We start from the raw sequence: 19,963 nt of genomic DNA on the forward strand, positions 1-19,963 counted from the left end.
TTTAAGAAGATATTACTGTGACAAGTGAATGATGGAGGATTGCCTTTCTGATTTTAACCTTAGCTTTTTATTGCAAGTTATGTTAATTATGTAGCAGTGTATAGCATTATGAGCGTATTACTTAATTAAGCAATTTAATTTTCAGTTATGTGAAACATTTAGGTGTGTGTTATCTTGGCATGCCATTCCATCATTGGTAAAACTACATATGGGAGGTAGAGCATCATTTCTCATATTTTCTCCTCCCCTCCTTCAGTCTATGGAAATAGCAAAGTAGTAGAGCACAGACTGCTTGGAGGTGGGATCGTACAGTTTGTATGAAAACATAAATGATTAAATTTTGTGAAAACAGCATAATTCACTACTTCATTTATCTTTTGTGTAATTGTTTACATGGTGTGGGCTTTGTCAAATTAGTGTAACTACAGGAACTGATCTCAAATACTGATTTTACTGGTTGAGGTAGCACAGGAATGACAACACCAAATTGTGGGTGCACGTAAACAGGAAGTAATGTAAACTAGTATCAGTTGAAGTGAACTTTAAATTTGTGCCCTTCTAAGTTGATTCAAGTTTTTTCACAGTTTTCATAAATTACTACACCAAATACCAGTTTGGTTCCTTTGAGATGGCCGCAGCCAATTATCTCTACCATCCTTGTCCAAACTGGGCTCTATCTGCAATGACATTGGAATGTTAACTCCTGCCCTTCCTTCCTTGGGCGAAAAATTATTTTAAAGTACATGATTTTCTCAATACCACCTCCATCCTACAGTTATATGTGACTTTTCAAATGAATATGGTTTTATCTGTGTGTAGTGAAGAAAGTAATTTATAAATATAGCCCTATATTCTTGCAATAAATTCTTTTTCATTTACTTACCAGTTGACCATCTGATGTCTTTTACATAATTCATTTAATGATAAATGTACTGTTATCCTGTAACTCAGCATAAGCCATGGCTGTGGCTATTAATGGAGACAAAAGTTGTGTCCCTATTTGATAGGCAAGGGCCACAAAATGTTTCATGGTTTCTCTTGTGAAATAAAATCATTGTTGATAAAATTTCTCCTTTAAATTTGTATGTATCGTATCATGTTCCAGAAACTTTGCATACAATGAATCTAACAAAGAGGTGACACCTTACAACATACATGCATAAAAATAAGTAAAATACCCTGACATACAGATTTCTATATCCCCAGGTTTGAAATTACTCTCTACCAAATGTGCATAAATGTTTTAGCAGATCAGTACAAGAGATTTTTGCTCCAGTTTCTCATAAATGTGAAGGACATCCGACATTTTACCTTACTTATTGTTTTCCACTAGGATGGTACATTTGTTAAAAGTCTAGTGATTAAGTCAAAACAAGTAACTGTGTCTTTGGACTTTAAGACAAGACAGTTTATGACAAATTGATCAACAGAGTAACTGAGTTAGATCTTACCATTCTGTGAGATTCTCTCCTTTTTTTAGGTAAATGTGATCAATAGGGAAGTTTTATTGCAGCAATTGGACCATCATGGTCAGATAAACCCTTTATTATAGGGATAACATTTGTTTCATGAAAACTAGTTGAATTTAGATAGTAACTATCAGTTGGTATTGCACTGGGTGTTCTATTCTAATTGAGAGTGCTACTGTGGGAAGAGAGATTAAGGAAAAGGGCTGGCAAGGTTTAGGAAATGGGGAGGGTTATGAAAAATTTTTCGAGAACCACAGGTCATGGGAAACTCAGTGAATGGGATTAGAAGGAAGATTGATTAATTGTGTTTGCACTGAACAAGATTTGAGAAAGTGGAAGATAGGGTGCCAAGCAAGGCAAAGATTACTGAAAAACATGGTGCAAGAGTCTATAAGAGCAACAAGCTATGTTTTTTACACATCGTACACAAGTGAGTAGAGGCAAGGGACAGTAGTTATCACTGAAACAATTGGTTTTTGATTATGTCAGTCCTGATCATCTGCAGTTGAATCTGACTGTTAAAACTGCTTAAAATAACTGTATTATGAAATAACCAATCTTTGTTTTTTTATGCTATGACTTCTAGTAATAAACATAGACTTCATACAAAGATTGAAAAATTCTAATGATCTCAATCAATGTGGTGTTGAGGCTGTGGCAGAAATCAGTCTTGGTGTCTCCAGCATAGATGGCAAATGTGAAGTAGGTGGGTGTGGTGGCTGCAAGAGCAGGTCACAAGCTGGTGATTTTCCTGCATTGTCACTTTTGGATGGTATCAATTTTTCATCCTGAAGGAACCACAAAATTAAGGGCTCAGTTATTGTCCCAAGTTTATAGCACATCAAATTATAGGTAGTGATAAATTGTCCCATACTCAGGATATGAGTGTAGGGGAGCAGATACTGGAACCTTTTGCATTACCGCTCATGGCAGTGTCCTAGTAGAGGTTGTTTGCATTGCCTTCCTCTGATCTGTTATGATGTGTTAAGTATGTATCTGTGTCATGCAGATGACAGTGATATGTGTCTTTATAGTGTAATGGGGTGTTTGTGTTTTTGTGGATAAAAGGAAGGGAGAGAGTGAAATCTGCTGCCAACATACCACAATTACTAGTCATTTTCTTTCCTGTTCCCACTGCAAATAGAATGAGGGAAAAAGACCAACTACATGCCACAGCCCCCCCCCCCCCCACTCTCCCCCTCCTGTATTAGCCAAATTTCTCATATCTTATCTTCATGGTCCTTACACAAAATGTATGTTGGTAGGATCGTTCTGCAGTCAGCTTCATATGTCACTTCTCTAAATTTTCTCAATAGCATTCCTCAAAAGGAATGTTGCCTTTCCTCCAGGGATTCTCATTTTTGTTCCTCAAGCATCTCTGTAACACACTGTGTTGTTAGAACCTACTGGTAACAAATCTAGCTGCCCTCCTATGAATTATTTTGATACCTTTGTTAAATCTGACCTGGTATTGGACCCAAACGCTCAAGCTGTAGTCAAGAATAGGTCACACCAGTATCCCATATGTGGTCTCCTTTACAGATGAACCAGACTTTCCTGTAATTCTCCCAATAAACCAAAGTTGACCATTTGCCTTCCCTACTGCAGTCCTCACATGCTTGTTCCATTTGATATCATTCTGCAACGTTATGCCCAGATATTTAACTGACGTAACTGTGTCAAGTAGGTCACTATTACGTTGCGTCTGAACATTATGGGTTTGTTTTCCTACTCTTCTGTCTTAACTTACTTTTTTGTATATTTAGAGCTATCTGCTATTCATCAGACCAACTTGAAATTTTGGTTAAGTCACCTTACATCACTCTACAGTCACTCATCTTTGACACTTTCTCTTACACCATGGCATCATCAGCAAACAACTGCAAATTGCTGTCCATCCTGTCCACCAGATCCTGCACGTATATGGAAAAATAAAAGTGGTTCCACTTCTCTGGGGCACTCCTGACAATACTCTTGTCTCTGATGAACACTTGCCATTGAGTACAATGTACCGGGTACTCTTACTTAAGAATTCTTTGAGCCACTCACAAATCTTGGAATCTTTTCCATATGCTCAAACCTTCATTAACAGTCTGCAGTGGTGTATTGTGTTGAATGCTTTTTGGAAACCTGTTGTTGTTGTTGTTGTTGTCGTTGTTGTGGTCTTCAGTCCTGAGACTGGTTTGATGCAGCTCTCCATGCTACCCTATCCTGTGCAAGCCTCTTCATCTCCCAGTATCTACTGCAACCTACATCCTTATGAATCTGCTTAGTGTATTCGTCTCTTGGTCTCCCCCTACGATTTTTACCCTCCACACTGCCCTCCAATACTAAATTGGTGATCCCTTGACGCCTCAGAACATGTCCTACCAACCGATCCCTTCTTCTAGTCAAGCTGTGCCACAAACTTCTCTTCTCCCCAATCCTATTCAACACTTCCTCATTAGTTATGAGATCTACCCATCTAATCTTCAGCATTCTTCTGTAACACCACATTTCGAAAGATTCTATTCTCTTCTTGTCCAAAATACTTATTGTCCATGTTTCACTTCCATACATGGCTACACTCCATACAAATACTTTCAGAAATGACTTCCTGACATTTAAATCTATACTCGATGTTAACAAATTTCTCTTCTTCAGAAATGCTTTCCTTCCCATTGCCAGTCTACATTTTATATCCTCACTACTTCGACCATCATCAGTTATTTTGCTCCCCAAATAGCAAAACTCCTTTACTACCTTTGGAAACCTAGGAATGTGGAATCTGCCTGTTGCTCTTCATACATATTTCATAGTATATCATATGAGAAAAGAGCAAGCTGAGTTGCAGATGGGTGATGCTTTCTAAAACAGTGTTTATTTGTGGACACAAGCTTTTCAGTCTGTAGGAAATTTATATCTGAACTCAGAGACACTGTGAAGAGCTTTGGAATTTGATCAAGTATATTGATGCAAGGACTGGTGATCATGAACTTTATTTATTTTATTTCTCTATCCGTTGACAATAAATATTGTATGGATGTTGTCAAGGGTACATGTAAGCCATTTCAAAGGAATGGGACACAAACAATATATACATAACAAAGTTCAAAACAAAATAATACAATGAAGTTAATAATAATACAATGAAATTAATACAGCCTATATACATCCCTGCTTGTTATTTCAAATGCATAGTATGTTTTTCATAAGGCTTTAGATTTGTCCTCCCTGAACGGCAAGTCCTTATATACACAACACTGCTTAAGTGTATATTTACATCACACAACAGCTGTCCTTTAAGTATGTAATGTAATGAATGATTAGGTACAGATACGTATTTTCCATTTTGCCTTTATAAATATCATCAGAAAAAAATTTATTGACCTACATAGTCATTTACAGAATAAAAACATTGTTCTACTAGAAATTTTTTAAATTCTGTTTTAATTTTGTTATCATCTTCGAACTGCCTGATGTTGACTGGCAGTGCGTTGTACAGTTTTGCACCGATATGGCTCACATGCCTTTGTGTATTCGTTCTTTTTGTTCGCTGAGTATGGAGTGCTGCACTATTACGGGTATTGTAGCTATGAAAGTCGGCATTTGTCTGAAAAAGTGCAATGTGGGTCCTGACATACAATACACATTTGTATATGTATAATGATGGTATAGTAAGTATTCTAAGCTTTTTGAATATGGGTTTGCAGTGTGTCTGTGGATGGCTGTGAGTTATTATTCGGATGGCCCTCTTCTGCAACAAAAAAATTTGTTTTAGGCACCCTGTTGTGGAACCCCAAAATATTATTCCCTATGTGGCAAGAGATTGAAAACAGCCGAAATATGCCATTGTGGCACCCTGTGAGGTACAAACATTTGCAGTAATTCTGAGGGCAAAATAGGCAGAATTAAGTTTCTGTGCAAGTTTTATTACGTGGTAATTAACATTTAAGTTTTCATCCACATGAATCTCCAGCAATTTTGTGGATGTCACTCTGTCTAAGGCTTTTGTCACCCCACACCAGATCAAGATTTACATTTTGACATCTTTTCCCAAACTGCATATTATTTGTTTTATTTACATTCGATCTCAACCTGTTTGCATTGAACCAAGAGTGGATGTAATTTAGTACTTTATCAACAGTTGTTGGTAGCAATTGCTTTGGTGCAATTATTATCACACTAGTATCATCTGCAAATATTATTGCTTTGGCTGCATCATCTGAGGTGTGAAAATCATTTATATAGACAAGAAACAATATGGGCCCTAGGATGCTGTCTTGTGGTACTCCTAATTCTACATTTTTTTGCCTCTGATACTGAATTTATTTTGTGGTTGGAGTAAGTTGATGTCAGTCCTATTACCTGTGTTCTGTTTATTAGGTATGATTCAAACCATTCTTTTCCTATCCCATGTATACTCCACGCTTCCAATTTTTCTAAAAGAATGTCCTGGTTCACAGTGTCAAAAGTTTTGGAGAGGTCTAAATTTACTCCTACTACACTATAATCTTTTTCTAGATTTTTGATTATTTATTCAGTGTAGCACATTACTGCTCTTTTGGTATTTTTACGTGCTTGGAAGCCATGCTAATTTCTGTTTAGTAAATTATGGTCATTTAGATATTTGTTGATTCGGTGCTTCATCGGTTTTTCTAATATTTTTGAAAATGCTGGGAGGAGAGATATTGGGCAATAGTTTTTTACCTTATACTTGTCGCCATGTTTAAATAATGGCTTCACTTTTGAATTTTTCAGCCTTTCTGGAAAGCTCCTTCACTGAATGATAAATTGGTTATGTGTGTAAAGGGCTTTGTGATTTGTGGTGGTGTCCTTGTTATGATTGACACAGGCACCTCATCTATGCCAGCTGACATTTTGGGTTTCAGGCTTTGTATCACTTTCAACACTTCACCCTCATTTGTTGGCTCTACCCTCATCCTACAAGCTGTTTTTGGATATTCAGGTTTTTCTTTGTTTGTAAATTTTAAGCTTAATGAAGTTGTTGCCTTTATGAAATAATTGTTAATATAATTTGGCAAATCTTGTTTATTAATATTGACATTTTTTAAATTTTTGAGGCTAATGTCCTGGTTTTTACAACTCTTCCCTGTTTCAGTCTTCACAATACCCCATACGGCTTTTGATTTGTTTTCAGACTGTCTTATAAAACTATCATTACTCATGAATTTTGCTGTAGCAATTACTTTTCTGTATACCCTCTTGTAATTCCTGACATATTCTATGAATTGTGGGCATCAAAACTTCCACAGGAAGTTTTGATGCCAGCTGTGATCCAAGAACTTGGCTTTGTATTGCCATGTGACCTGATTTTTGACAGCTTTTTTGGAAAACACATTTCAAAATATCCCATGAAAATGGAAGAAAATGTGTTATATGCATCATTTGTATTTGTTAGGGATAGTACTTCTGCCCAAGCCTCATTAGTTAGCATATTTATGACTTCTACACAGCTTTCTGTAGAAAAATTTCTTTTATACATGATTTTTTTTCCTCTTTCAGTGGCCTTGAAGGAATTTTGAGGACAAGAGCATTGTGGTCTGACAATCCCAAATCTGCCCAAACTCTTTGCCTTTACAAATGTCTGCTTGTGTCTGTGTATGTGCGGATGGATATGTGTGTGTGTGTGTGTGTGTGTGTGTGTGTGTGTGTGTGTGTGTGTGCGCGCGAGTGTATACCTGTCCTTTTTCCCCCCCTAAGATAAGTCTTTCCGCTCCCGGGATTGGAATGACTCCTTACACTCTCCCTTAAAACCCACATCCTTTCGTCTTTCCCTCTCCTTCCCTCTTTCCTGACGAAGCAACCATTGGTTGTGAAAGCTTGAATTTTGTGTGTATGTTTGTGTTTGTTGGTGTGTCTATCGACCTGCCAGCACTTTCGTTTGGTAAGTCACATCATCTTTGTTTTTAGATATACAAATCAGTATTTATTAATTCAACTTCTGTGCATCCTACATTTGAAAATATATTATCAATAAGACTGACTGTATTATTTGTTATTCTTGTGGGTGTGTGTATGTGTGGAAACAGGTTGAAACTACATAACAGATTTAGGAACTGGTCTTTTAGCCTACTTTCACTCATAAGATTAATTACATAGTGTCCACCTCAGTAGTTGCGGTCAGTGTGGTAGATTGCTAACGAAGAGGGCCAGGTTCGCCTCCCAGCCGGAATGGAAAATCTCTCTGCTTTGGGACTGGGTTTTGTGTTGTCATTACATTCCTATCATCCTAAATAACATTCCATTCTTGAAATGGCTGGATGAGCACACCCCCAAAAGTCACTAAATTAAAAAAGAAAACAACTTTATGCAATCTCTACTCCTCCCCTTGCAAGCCAAATACTTGCAGTGAAACTTTTATTCACCATAAGGAATTGAAATAGCTTATCTGTGAGTTGAGCACCACCCCACTAGCATGTATTAATGACCTCAGCTATGAAGATGCGTCAAATTATAGATATGCCATCAAATTTACCTTCTCTGCTAAGGAACATAGTTGATGTTTTCTCATTATGTGATGTTGCATATTTGTTGTGCCTCCTCTTATTTTTAATCTTTTAATGTGAATGGAGTGTAGTACTTCACTGCTACCACACTTTATAAAATGCTTCCAGACTAGGGACCAAGCCATATTACGATAGAACTGATGTCTGATGGTGACGACAAGAGTGTACCATGTAGACCAGGTGGGGACAAGTCTTGCATAGTGCACGTATGTGCTTAACATATTATAGGTCACATTGCATGGCTATAGATAAATTACTCTCCCTGAAATGCTGTACAGATCCTTATGATGTGTTTCTTGCTAGTTTCGAATTGCAGGTGTTGTTATTAAAACAGTACTGACTCCTTTTTACAGTTTCTATAATATCCCAGTATTTCAAAGCAATTAAAATTTTATAAATAAAATGTTTTATTTTTATTTTTAAAATAAGTTTTATTTGAAAACCAAATGTTTTAGCACTGCTGTGGTAAATTGATATGCTACTTTTATTACCTGGTTATTAGGGGAAAAAAGTGGAAAAAACCTGCTATAACTGAGACCAAATAAATACTGAAAAGTACCAGGTATTCAGAACTAAAATACCAATAGCCATTTTAACCATTTAGTTTTCCCCATCCCTAGTGCAGGCAGGTAAAAATAGGCAGGCTGGAAAACGAAAGACCTAGAAAATTAAAGTAAGCAAAGAGAATAAACAGTTATTGAAAAGAAATGCTGAGACCATAGAAATTAATGTAAATTTAAACCAGATGGGCAGTGAGAACCAAGCACACATTGCAATGCCAGTTCCAATCTGCAAAGCTCTGAGAAACTGACATCAGGAGTTAAATTCACACCTCATGTGTGGTGAAACGGGCACTGAGGTCATGACTCATGTAGAGCATGTTCTGCAACAGGACACTGTGTGTTTACAGTATACACCCTCTGTCTATGTACATTCATCCTAAATGATAAATTAATGGTGGTCATATGAATGCAGAAGATCCAACACCATTTACATCTGGTACTTGACATGTGTCATTTCACAGATGGGTCTCTGAGTGATAGTATTTATTTTGCCAGGCACAGAACTGGTATAGTTGGTGGTATGATGGTGCATAGGGCAAGTTGTACTGTGGCAATGGTCACAGAGGTAGGAGCCATAGGGTAGTGAAATGAGTGCAGAAGATGCTTAGGGCCTGACTAGGACATTTTGTATGGGAGGAAACCTTTCACACGAAAAGTATAGCAACTGTCAAAATGTAAGTGGTGCTGTTGTTAGTAGTTTTAATGTAAACAGGAAGTGTCACTGACCCTTGGTGAGAATGCAATTAATACTTTGCCATCCGCATGTCTCATAAAAATTTATTTTCTTGGCACCAGCAGCGCTAATTCGAATTACTTGGCTTGTCGGCAGCCATTCTTGACATTATTGGGATATTATGAATTGTTATGTTTTACTAATCTCATCATTAGTTTTCAAAAGTTCTCAACTTTCTTCCCCTACTTTCATGAAATTATGAAGATATACATACATAACTAAATACAAAATTTGTTTGTTTCATATATTTGTTTATTTGCATTGTCTTTGGTACTTAGTATTTATCTTTCATATGACATGCAGCAAGACAGTCTCCAAGATGTAATGCAACTCCACAAGACTTGCACATTAAGTTTGTTGTTCTTTTTTTTGTTTTTGGAATGTGCAAGGCAGTTTCTTCATTTCAGAAATACATAGGCCTATTAGTTGGTGTTGCCTTATGTGACCGGAATGTCTGTCAACCAGATCATGATGAGACGTATATGATGTAGTGGCAACCTCCAAGTTTTGCTCCGCGCATTCATTGTAAATAATCGTATCGTCTTTTTCGTCTGCCACGATGAAAGGGCACAAGTATTTATAAAAACAAAAAACTTGTTGATGTGTGTAACTTATTGTTATGTAAACAAAGCACCAACAGAATGCAAAAGATACTAAAGTGCTGGTGCCGGCCACTGCGCGATACTATGCTCACGACACCACTGTGGTTTCGCTGGCTGTTGACTGCTATTTCGCGCACACCACCACTGTGGTGTCCCTGGATGGCAGAGTGTTAACATCAAGGAAAGTGGCATGAAATTTGGAAAAGGACCATGTGAAATTTAATCTGGAGAATGGATTTAGGGATTACAAAAATTTCAACAGATCACACCCTCACCATGATTATATGTGGCAAACCTGTCATCAGTGTATCTAAACCAAACCTGGGCTGATGGCTTTGAAACAGAGGCAAGCCCCTCAGAGTGACCCATGAAAAGGTTGGTCAAGGAAGGAGCCATCGTGGTTCCCATGGCCATACCCCTGATCTATTTATATACACTCCTGGAAATGGAAAAAAGAACACATTGACACCGGTGTGTCAGACCCACCATACTTGCTCCGGACACTGCGAGAGGGCTGTACAAGCAACGATCACACGCACGGCACAGCGGACACACCAGGAACCGCGGTGTTGGCCGTCGAATGGCGCTAGCTGTGCAGCATTTGTGCACCGCTGACGTCAGTGTCAGCCAGTTTGCCGTAGCATACGGAGCTCCATCGCAGTCTTTAACACTGGTAGCATGCCGCGACAGCGTGGATGTGAACCGTATGTGCAGTTGACGGACTTTGAGCGAGGGCGTATAGTGGGCATGCGGGAGGCCGGGTGGACGTACCGCCGAATTGCTCAACACGTGGGGTGTGAGGTCTCCACAGTACATCGATGTTGTCGCCAGTGGTCGGCGGAAGCTGCACGTGCCCGTCGACCTGGGACCGGACCGCAGCGACGCACGAATGCACGCCAAGACCGTAGGATCCTACGCAGTGCCGTAGGGGACCGCACCGCCACTTCCCAGCAAATTAGGGACACTGTTGCTCCTGGGGTATCGGCGAGGACCATTCGCAACCGTCTCCATGAAGCTGGGCTACGGTCCCGCACACCGTTAGGCCGTCTTCCGCTCATGCCCCAACATCGTGCAGCCCACCTCCAGTGGTGTCGCGACAGGCGTGAATGGAGGGACGAATGGAGACATGTCGTCTTCAGCGATGAGAGTCGCTTCTGCCTTGGTGCCAATGATGGTCGTATGCGTGTTTGGCGCCATGCAGGTGAGCGCCACAATCAGGACTGCATACGACCGAGGCACACAGGGCCAACACCCAGCATCATGGTGTGGGGAGCGATCTCCTACACTGGCCGTATACCACTGGTGATCGTCGAGGGGACACTGAATAGTGCACGGTACAGCCAAGCCGTCATCGAACCCATCGTTCTACCATTCCTAGACCAGCAAGGGAACTTGCTGTTCCAACAGGACAATGCACGTCCGCATGTATCCCGTGCCACCCAACGTGCTCTAGAAGGTGTAAGTCAACTACCCTGGCCAGCAAGATCTCCGGATCTGTCCCCCATTGAGCATGTTTGGGACTGGATGAAGCGTCGTCTCACGTGGTCTGCACGTCCAGCACGAACGCTGGTCCAACTGAGGCGCCAGGTGGAAATGGCATGGCAAGCCATTCCACAGGACTACATCCAGCATCTCTACGATCGTCTCCATGGGAGAATAGCAGCCTGCATTGCTGCGAAAGGTGGATATACACTGTACTAGTGCCGACATTGTGCATGCTCTGTTGCCTGTGTCTATGTGCCTGTGGTTCTGTCAGTGTGATCATGTGATGTATCTGACCCCAGGAATGTGTCAATAAAGTTTCCCCTTCCTGGGACAATGAATTCACGGTGTTCTTATTTCAATTTCCAGGAGTGTAGATGCACCTACAGACAAAGTAGTAGTTTGTAAGTGTAAAGTTGATTAAGGTCAACAGTGGAATCAGGTGGGTGTTGGTTGAGGTAATGTTCAGCAGTAGATAAACCATGCACATGTGGAATGTTGGTGTAGAGGGAAGTGGCATCAGTTGTGAAAAGTAAGGTCTGTGGTGGTAGTGGGAAGGGCACAGCTCTCAGATGATCTAGGAAATACAAACAAATATAAAAACAGGTCAGGGGTATGGCCAGGGGAACTAGGATGGTTCCCTCCTTGGCCAACCTTTTCATGGGTAACTTGGAGGAGGCTTGCCTAGAACTCTTAAGCCATCAGCCCCTGGTTTTGTTGAGATACATTAATGACAGTTTTGCCATATGGACTGATAGTGAATCTATGACCCATTAAAATTTTTTGGAAAATCTAAATCCACTCTACTATTTAAATTTTTCATGGTCCTATTCCAAATCTCAAGCCACTTTCCTCAATGTTAACTGAATCCTCACCAAGGGCAGTTAAACTTTCTGTTAAACCTACAGACAACACACACAACATTTTGACAGTTGCTATGCTTTTCATATTTCAATACAGCTTTGACATTTGAAAAGAGCATATTTATTGAGATGCAGACTTTATAGCAGCCTCAGAGCATTCTCATCTTATCCTTTACTGTATACAGTTATCCCATCAGCCTAGCTCAAAAACAGATTTTCTGAATAATAACATCCAGTCCTAGTACTACTGATCCCTCCAAAAAACAACTTAGGAGTGCACCTCTTGTCACTTGTTACTATCCTGGTCTTGAATCTATTAATCAAGTACTTCATCAAAGCTGTGCCTTTCTAAAATCATGCCATGAAATGAGGCCAGGTCCATTCTGTGTTATGAAGAACTGCTCTACCTTTGAGGGGTAGATGTACACCTAGAATAGCGTTTTGTTGCAGAGCATCCTCTGCAACATGACAGTGATGACCTTTCATCACATATGAGATCTGAATCTCTCTCCTGACACCAGTTTCTCAGAACTTTGCTGATGGGAACTGGCTCTTACATGTGCTTGGCTCTCTCCACCAAGCCAGCCAACCAATATTTACATTAATTTCTGTGGTCTCAGCATTTCTTTTCAGTAACTCTTCCTTTTCCAGAATTAATTTTCACTTTGTAGTGGAGTGTGCACTGATATGAAACTTCCTGGTGGATTACAACTGTGTGCCAGTAAGTTTCAACTATTCCTTTTTTTCACTCACTATTGTTTTCTATGTCTTTAATTTTTTGTTTTGTCCATTTTTCTCTGTCCCCATCATTTGTCCATGTATAATGCACTTAGCTTTCCTCTTTTATTGACACTTTAATGATATTTTTTTCAGTAATCTGTGTCTTGCTTATTGCCCTATCTTCCACCATTATGCTCTGATATTAGCAAATCTCATCCAGTGCAGACACCAACAACCAGTCTTTTCCTTCACATTCCATCCAGTCTCCTTGATCCAACGTTTGGGTGGCTTTACTATAACTTTCCCCATTTCCTATACATTTCCACTCCTTTACCATCATCCTTTCCGAGCAACCATTCTGCACATATCCTTATCTTTTATGCATGTTTTCTCCTGCTGTCACTTTGTAAGCAGATTTTTGTATCTGCCCATTTTATGTTATAATTTTAAACAAAGTTTTTTTTTATAGATGTACAAAATTGATATCTCCTGACATAGTGAGTTCTAAAAGGAATTTAGTGAGACTGTGACAGCTAATGACTTCAGAAAATAAACAACTATTTGGAAAGAAAAGCACTTAGTTCTAATGGAATAAAAGACACATAAAGCCATTATTGTTGGCTTAGGGTATACCTCATTAACTGTCTATTGAAACTAGAAAGAATTTTTAGTTTTCTTATATAAGAGGGTAATCATTCCACAGACAGGTCTCTGCCACTAAAAAGTACTTTGAGAAAGCAGTTGTTGATGCAGCAGGACAGAATGAATGTTGTTTTGTAAAATTTGATGAGGCAGTAGTAGGGACAGAGTGTATGGAAATCTCTGCACTTGTTCGCATATAGCAGAAGAGTTATGCATAATATAGTGAAATATGATCAACAAGTAGAAACGTAACAGGAGGAGGAGGAGGAGGATATTAGTGTTTAACGTCCAGTCGACAACGAGGTCATTAGAGACGGAGCGCAATCTCGTGTTAGGGAAGGATGGGGAAGGAAATCGGCCGTGCCCTTTCAAAGGAACCATCCCGGCATTTGCCAGAAGCGATTTAGGGAAATCACGGAAAACCTAAATCAGGATGGCCGGAGACGGGATTGAACCGTCGTCCTCCCGAATGCAAGTCCAGTGTGCTAACCACTGCGCCACCTCGCTCGGTGAGAAACATAACACACACATCATATGCAGAAGTTGATCACCAGTTCGAGTGCTGTGAACTTTCGGAAGAAAGACCAGAAAACACTACTGTAATTGACAATGAGAAAGCAAGTTTCTATGCAAGTACAGATTAACAGGAAAGAGTTGTTATAGTAGAGGGAAACAATCCACGTGGGAAAAATTTATCAAAAAACAAAGATGATGTGACTTACCAAACGAAAGCGCTGGCAGGTCAAAAGACACACAAACAAACACAAACATACACACAAAATTCAAGCTTTCGCAACAAACTGTTGCCTCATCAGGAAAAAGCGAAGGAGAGGGAAAGACGAAAGGATGTGGGTTTTAAGGGAGAGGGTAAGGAGTCATTCCAATCCCGGGAGCGGAATGACTTACCTTAGGGGGAAAAAAAGGACGGGTATACACTCACACTCGCACACACACACACACACACACACACACACACACACACACACACACACACACACACACACACACACACACATATCCATCCACACATATACAGACACAAGCAGACATATTGGTCTTTAAATATGTCTGCTTGTGTCTGTATATGTGTGGATGGATATGTCTGTGTGTGCGAGTGTGAGTGTAAACCCGTCCTTTTTTTTCCCCCCCTAAGGTAAGTCTTTCCTGATGAGGCAACAGCTTGTTGCGAAAGCTTGAATTTTGTGTGTATGTTTGTGTGTCTTTCGCACGCGCGCGCGCGCGCCCACACACACACACACACACACACACACACACACACACCCCGACATTTGTAAAGGCAAAGTGTTTGGGCAGAGATGTCAGTCGAGGCGGAAGTACAGAGGCAAAGATGTTGTTGAATGACAGGTGAGGTATGAGCGGCGGCAACTTGAAATTAGCGAAGGTTGAGGCCTGGTGGGTAACGGGAAGAGAGGATATATTGAAGGGCAAGTTCCCATCTCCGGAGTTCTGACAGGTGGGAAGTATCCAGATAACCCGGACGGTGTAACACTGTGCCAAGATGTGCTGGCCGTATACCAAGGCATGTTTAGCCACAGGGTGATCCTAATTCCCAACAAACACTGTCTGCCTGTGTCCATTCATGTGAATGGACAGTTTGTTGCTGGTCATTCCCACATAGAAAGCATCACAGTGTAGGCAGGTCAGTTGGTAAATCACGTGGGTGCTTTCAACGTGGCTCTGCCTTTGATCGTGTACACCTTCCGGGTTACAGGACTGGAGTAGGTGGTGGTGGGAGGGTGCATGAGACAGATTTTACACTGGGGGCGGTTACAAGGGTAGGAGCCAGAGGGTAGGGAAGGTGGTTTGGGGATTTCATAGGGATGAACCAAGAGGTTACGAAGGTTAGGTGGACGGTGGAAAGACACTCTTGGTGGAGTGGGGAGGATTTCATGAAGGATGGATCTCATTTAAGGGCAGGATTTGAGGAAGTCGTATCCCTGCTGGAGAGCCACATTCAGAGTCTGATCCAGTCCCGGAAAGTATCCTGTCACAAGTGGAGCACTTCTGGGGTTCTTCCGTGAGAGGTTCTGGGTTAGAGGGGATGAGGAAGTGGCTCTGGTTATTTGCTTCTGTACTAGGTCGGGAGGGTAGTTGCAGGATGCAAAAGCTGTTTTCAGGTTGTTGCTGTAATGGTTCATGGATTCAGGACTGGAGCAGATTCATTTGCCATGAAGGCGTAGGCTGTAGGGAAGGGACCGTTTGATATGGAATGGGTGGCAGCTGTCATAATGGAGGTACTGTTGCTTGTTGGTTGGTTTGATGTGGACGGATGTGTGAAGCTGGCCGTAGGACAGATGGAGGTCAACGTCAAGGAAAGTGGCATGGGATTTGGAGTAGGACCTGGTGAATCTGATGGAACCAAAGGAGTTGAGGTTGGAGAGGAAATTCTGGAGTTGTTCTTCACTGTGAGTTCAGATCATGAAGATGTCATCAATAAACCTGTACCAAACTTTGGGTTGGCAGGCCTTGGTAACCAAGAAGACTTCCTCTAAGTGACCCATAAATAGGTTGGCGTATGAGGGGGCCATCCTGGTACCCATGGCTGTTCCCTTTAATTGTTGGTATGTGTGGCCTTCGAAAGTGAAGAAGTTGTGAGTCAGGATGAAGCTGGCTAAGGTAATGAGGAAAGAGGTTGTAAGTAGGGTGGCAGGTGATCGGCGTGAAAGGAGGTGCTCCATCGCAGCGAGGCCCTGGACGTGTGGAATATTTGTGTATAAGGAAGTGGCATCAATGGTTACAGGGACGGTTTCTGGGGGTAACAGGTTGGGTAAGGATTCCAGGTGTTCGAGAAAGTGGTTGGTGTCTTTGTGAAGGATGGGAGACTGCATGTAATGGGTTGAAGGTGTTGATCTACGTAGGCAGACACACGTTCTGTGGGGGCTTGGTAACCAGCTACAATGGGGTGGCTGGGATGATTGGGTTTGTGAATTTTAGGAAGTAGGTAGAAGGTAGGGGTGTGGGGTGTCGGTGGGGTCAGGAGGTTGATGGAGTCAGGTGAAAGGTTTTGTAGGGGGTCTAAAATTCTGAGGATTCCTTGAAGCTCCACCTGGACATCAGTAATGGGATTACCTTGGCAAACTTTGTATGTAGTGTTGTCTGAAAGCTGACGCAGTCCCTCAGCCACATACTCCCGACGATCAAGTACCATGGTCGTGGAACCCTTATCCGCTAGAAGAATGACGATGGATCGGTCAGCCTTCAGATCATGGATAGCCTGGGCTTCAGCAGTGGTGATGTTGGGAGTAGGATTAAGGTTTTTTAAGAAGGATTGAGAGCCAAGGCTGGAAGTGAGAAATTCCTGGAAGGTTTGGAGAGGGTGATTTTGAGGAAGAGGAGGTGGGTCCCACTGTGACGGAGGACGGAACTGTTCCAGGCAGGGTTCAATTTGAATAGTGTCTTGGGGAGTTGGATCATTAGGAGTAGGATTAGGATCATTTTTCTTCATGGCAAAGTGATATTTCCAGCAGAGAGTACGAGTGTAGGACAGTAAATCTTTGACGAGGGCTGTTTGGTTGAATCTGGGAGTAGGGCTGAAGGTGAGGCCTTTGGAGTGGACAGAGGTTTCGGATTGGGAGAGAGGTTTGGAGGAAAGGTTAACTACTGAATTAGGGTATTGTGGTAACCATTGATGCCACTTCCTTATACACAAATATTCCACATGTCCAGGGCCTCGCTGCAATGGAGCACTTCCTTTCACACCAATCACCTGCCACCCTGCCTAAAACCTCTTTCCTCATTACCTTAGCCAGATTCATCCTGACTCACAGTGTCCTCACTTTCGAAGGCCAGACATACCAACAATTAAAGGGAACAGCCATGGGTACCAGGATGGCCCCCTCGTATGACAACCTATTTATGGGTCACTTAGAGGAAGCCTTCTTGGTTACCCAGGTCTGCCAACCCACAGTTTGGTACAGATTTATTGATGACATCATGATCTGGACTCACAGCGAAGAAGAACTCCAGAATTTCCTCTCCAACCTCAACTCCTTTGGTTCCATCAGATTCACCAGGTCCTACTCCAAATCCCATGCCACTTTTCTTGACGTTGACCTCCATCTGTATAATGGCCAGCTTCACACGTCAGTCCACATCAAACCCACCAACAAGCAACAGTACCTCCATTATGACAGCTGCCACACATTTCATTTCAAACAGTCCCTTCCCTAGAACCTAGGTCTTCATGGCAAACGAATCTGCTCCAGTCCGGAATCCCTGAACCATTACACCAACAACCTGAAAACAGCTTTCGCATCCCGCAACAACCCTCCCAACCTGGTACAGAAGCAAATAACCAGAGCCACTTCCTCATCCCCTCAAACCCAGAACTTCTCACAGAAGGACCCCAAAAGTGCCCCATTTGTGACAGGATACTTTCTGGGACTGGATCAGACTCTGAATGTGGCTCTCCAGCAGGGATACGACTTCCTCAAATCCTGCCCCGAAATGAGATCTATCCTTCATGAAATCCTCCCCACTCCACCAAGAGTGTCTTTCCACCATCCACCTAACCTTCGTAACCTCTTGGTTCATCCCTACGAAATCGCCAAAACCACCTTCCCTACCCTCTGGCTCCTACCCTTGTAACCACCCCCAACGTAAAACCTGTCCCATGCACCCTCCCACCACCATCTACTCCAGTCCTGTAACCCGGAAGGTGTACACGACAAAGGCAGAGCCATGTGTGAAAGCACCCACGTGATTTACCAACTGACCTGCCTACACTGTGGAGCTTTCTATGTGGGAATGACCAGCAACAAACTGTCCAATCACATGAATGGACACAGGCAGACAGTGTTTGTTGGTAATGAGGATCACCCTGTGGCTAAACATGCCTTGGTGCACAGCCAGCACATCTTGGCACAGTGTTACACCGTCCGGGTTATCTGGATACTTCGCACTAACACCAACCTGTCAGAACTCCGGAGATGGGAACTTGCCCTTCAATATATCCTCTCTTCCCGTTACCCACCAGGCCTCAACCTTCGCTAATTTCAAGTTGCCGCCGCTCATACCTCACTTGTCATTCAAAAACATCTTTGCCTCTGTACTTCCGCCTCGACTGACATCTCTGCCCAAGCACTTTGCCTTTACAAATGTCTGCTTGTGTCTGTGTATGTGTGGATGGATATATGTTTGTTTGTGTGTGTGTGTGTGTGTGTGTGTGTGTGTGTGTGTGTGTGTGTGTGTGTGTGTGTGTGTGTGTGTGTTTTTTCCCCTTAAGTTAAGTCTTTCCGCTCCCGGGATTGGAATGACTCCTTACCCTCTCCCTTAAAACCCACATCCTTTTGTCTTTCCCTCTCCTTCCCTCTTTCCTGATGAAGCAACTGTTGGTTGCGAAAGCTTGAATTTTGTGTGTATGTTTATGTTTGTTTGTGTGTCTATCGACATGCCAGTGCTTTCGTCTGGTAAGTCACATCATCTTTGTTTTTAGATATAGTTTTCCCACGTGGAATGATCTAGTGTTACTCTAAGGCTCTTTGGTGAGGAAATTGTATTCATCTCATTTAGGATTAAAGATTGTACAGATTCTCGATATTTTCACATATGAGAACAGAATAGCTAACAAGTACCTCTTGTGGTTTTTTGGTTGATGGGCTTTAAGCCTATAGTCTTTGCCTAGGTCAGCATTGAAATTCTTGATAACTGTCACCAAGTGATGAGGCACAGCAGTTAGCACTCTGGACTCATCTTAGGGAGGAGGCCAGTTCAATCCACATCCAGACATCCGGATTTAGGTTTTCTGTAATTTTCCTAAATCACTCTAGGTGAATGCTGGGATGACTGTGAAAGGGCACAGCCAATTTCCTTCCCTGTCCCTAATACAATCCGATCTTGTGCTCCATCTCTGATGACCTCGATATCAGCGGGACATTAAACCCAATCTACCTTCCTTCCTTGAGAACTGACTTCAAGTTGATTGGCTTAACACTTAGCTATAACTAGAGGTCATCAGCATACAGCGTATCATGTTGAGAACACAGTCACAATGGAGACAGTTTGCTTCAGACATACCCTTGGTTTCAGTATTAGGTCCTACAATCTTTTCTTTATACATTAATTATGTGGCATAAGTTTTGGCCTATTGTAAGTACCAGCACTGCTGGTTCTGCAAGTTTTGCAGGAGAGCTTCTGTTAAGTTTGGAAGGTAGGAGACGAGGTACTGGCAGAAGTAAAGCTGTGAGGACGGGGTGTGAGTCATGCTTGGGTAGCTCAGTTGGTAGAGCACTTGCCCGAGAAAGGCAAAGGTCCCGAGTTCAAATCTCGGTCCGGCACACAGTTTTAATCTGCCAGGAAGTTTCAATGAGCTTTATAATTTGGTCTACATTGTCACTGTGTCCAGCAGATACTGATCTGAT

The 19,963-nt window shown here is 41.8% G+C and overlaps 1 protein-coding gene across 2 annotated transcripts in view; it reads right to left on the reverse strand.

Annotated features, from left to right (window-relative positions):
• The window catches only part of LOC124619352 (excitatory amino acid transporter), a 288,224-nt gene that overhangs the window by 52,716 nt on the left and 215,545 nt on the right, over window positions 1-19,963 (reverse strand). The gene's annotated exons all lie outside the window — the stretch shown is intronic.

This window comes from Schistocerca americana, chromosome 6 (assembly GCF_021461395.2).
Source record: "Schistocerca americana isolate TAMUIC-IGC-003095 chromosome 6, iqSchAmer2.1, whole genome shotgun sequence".
Lineage (NCBI taxonomy): Eukaryota > Metazoa > Arthropoda > Insecta > Orthoptera > Acrididae > Schistocerca > Schistocerca americana.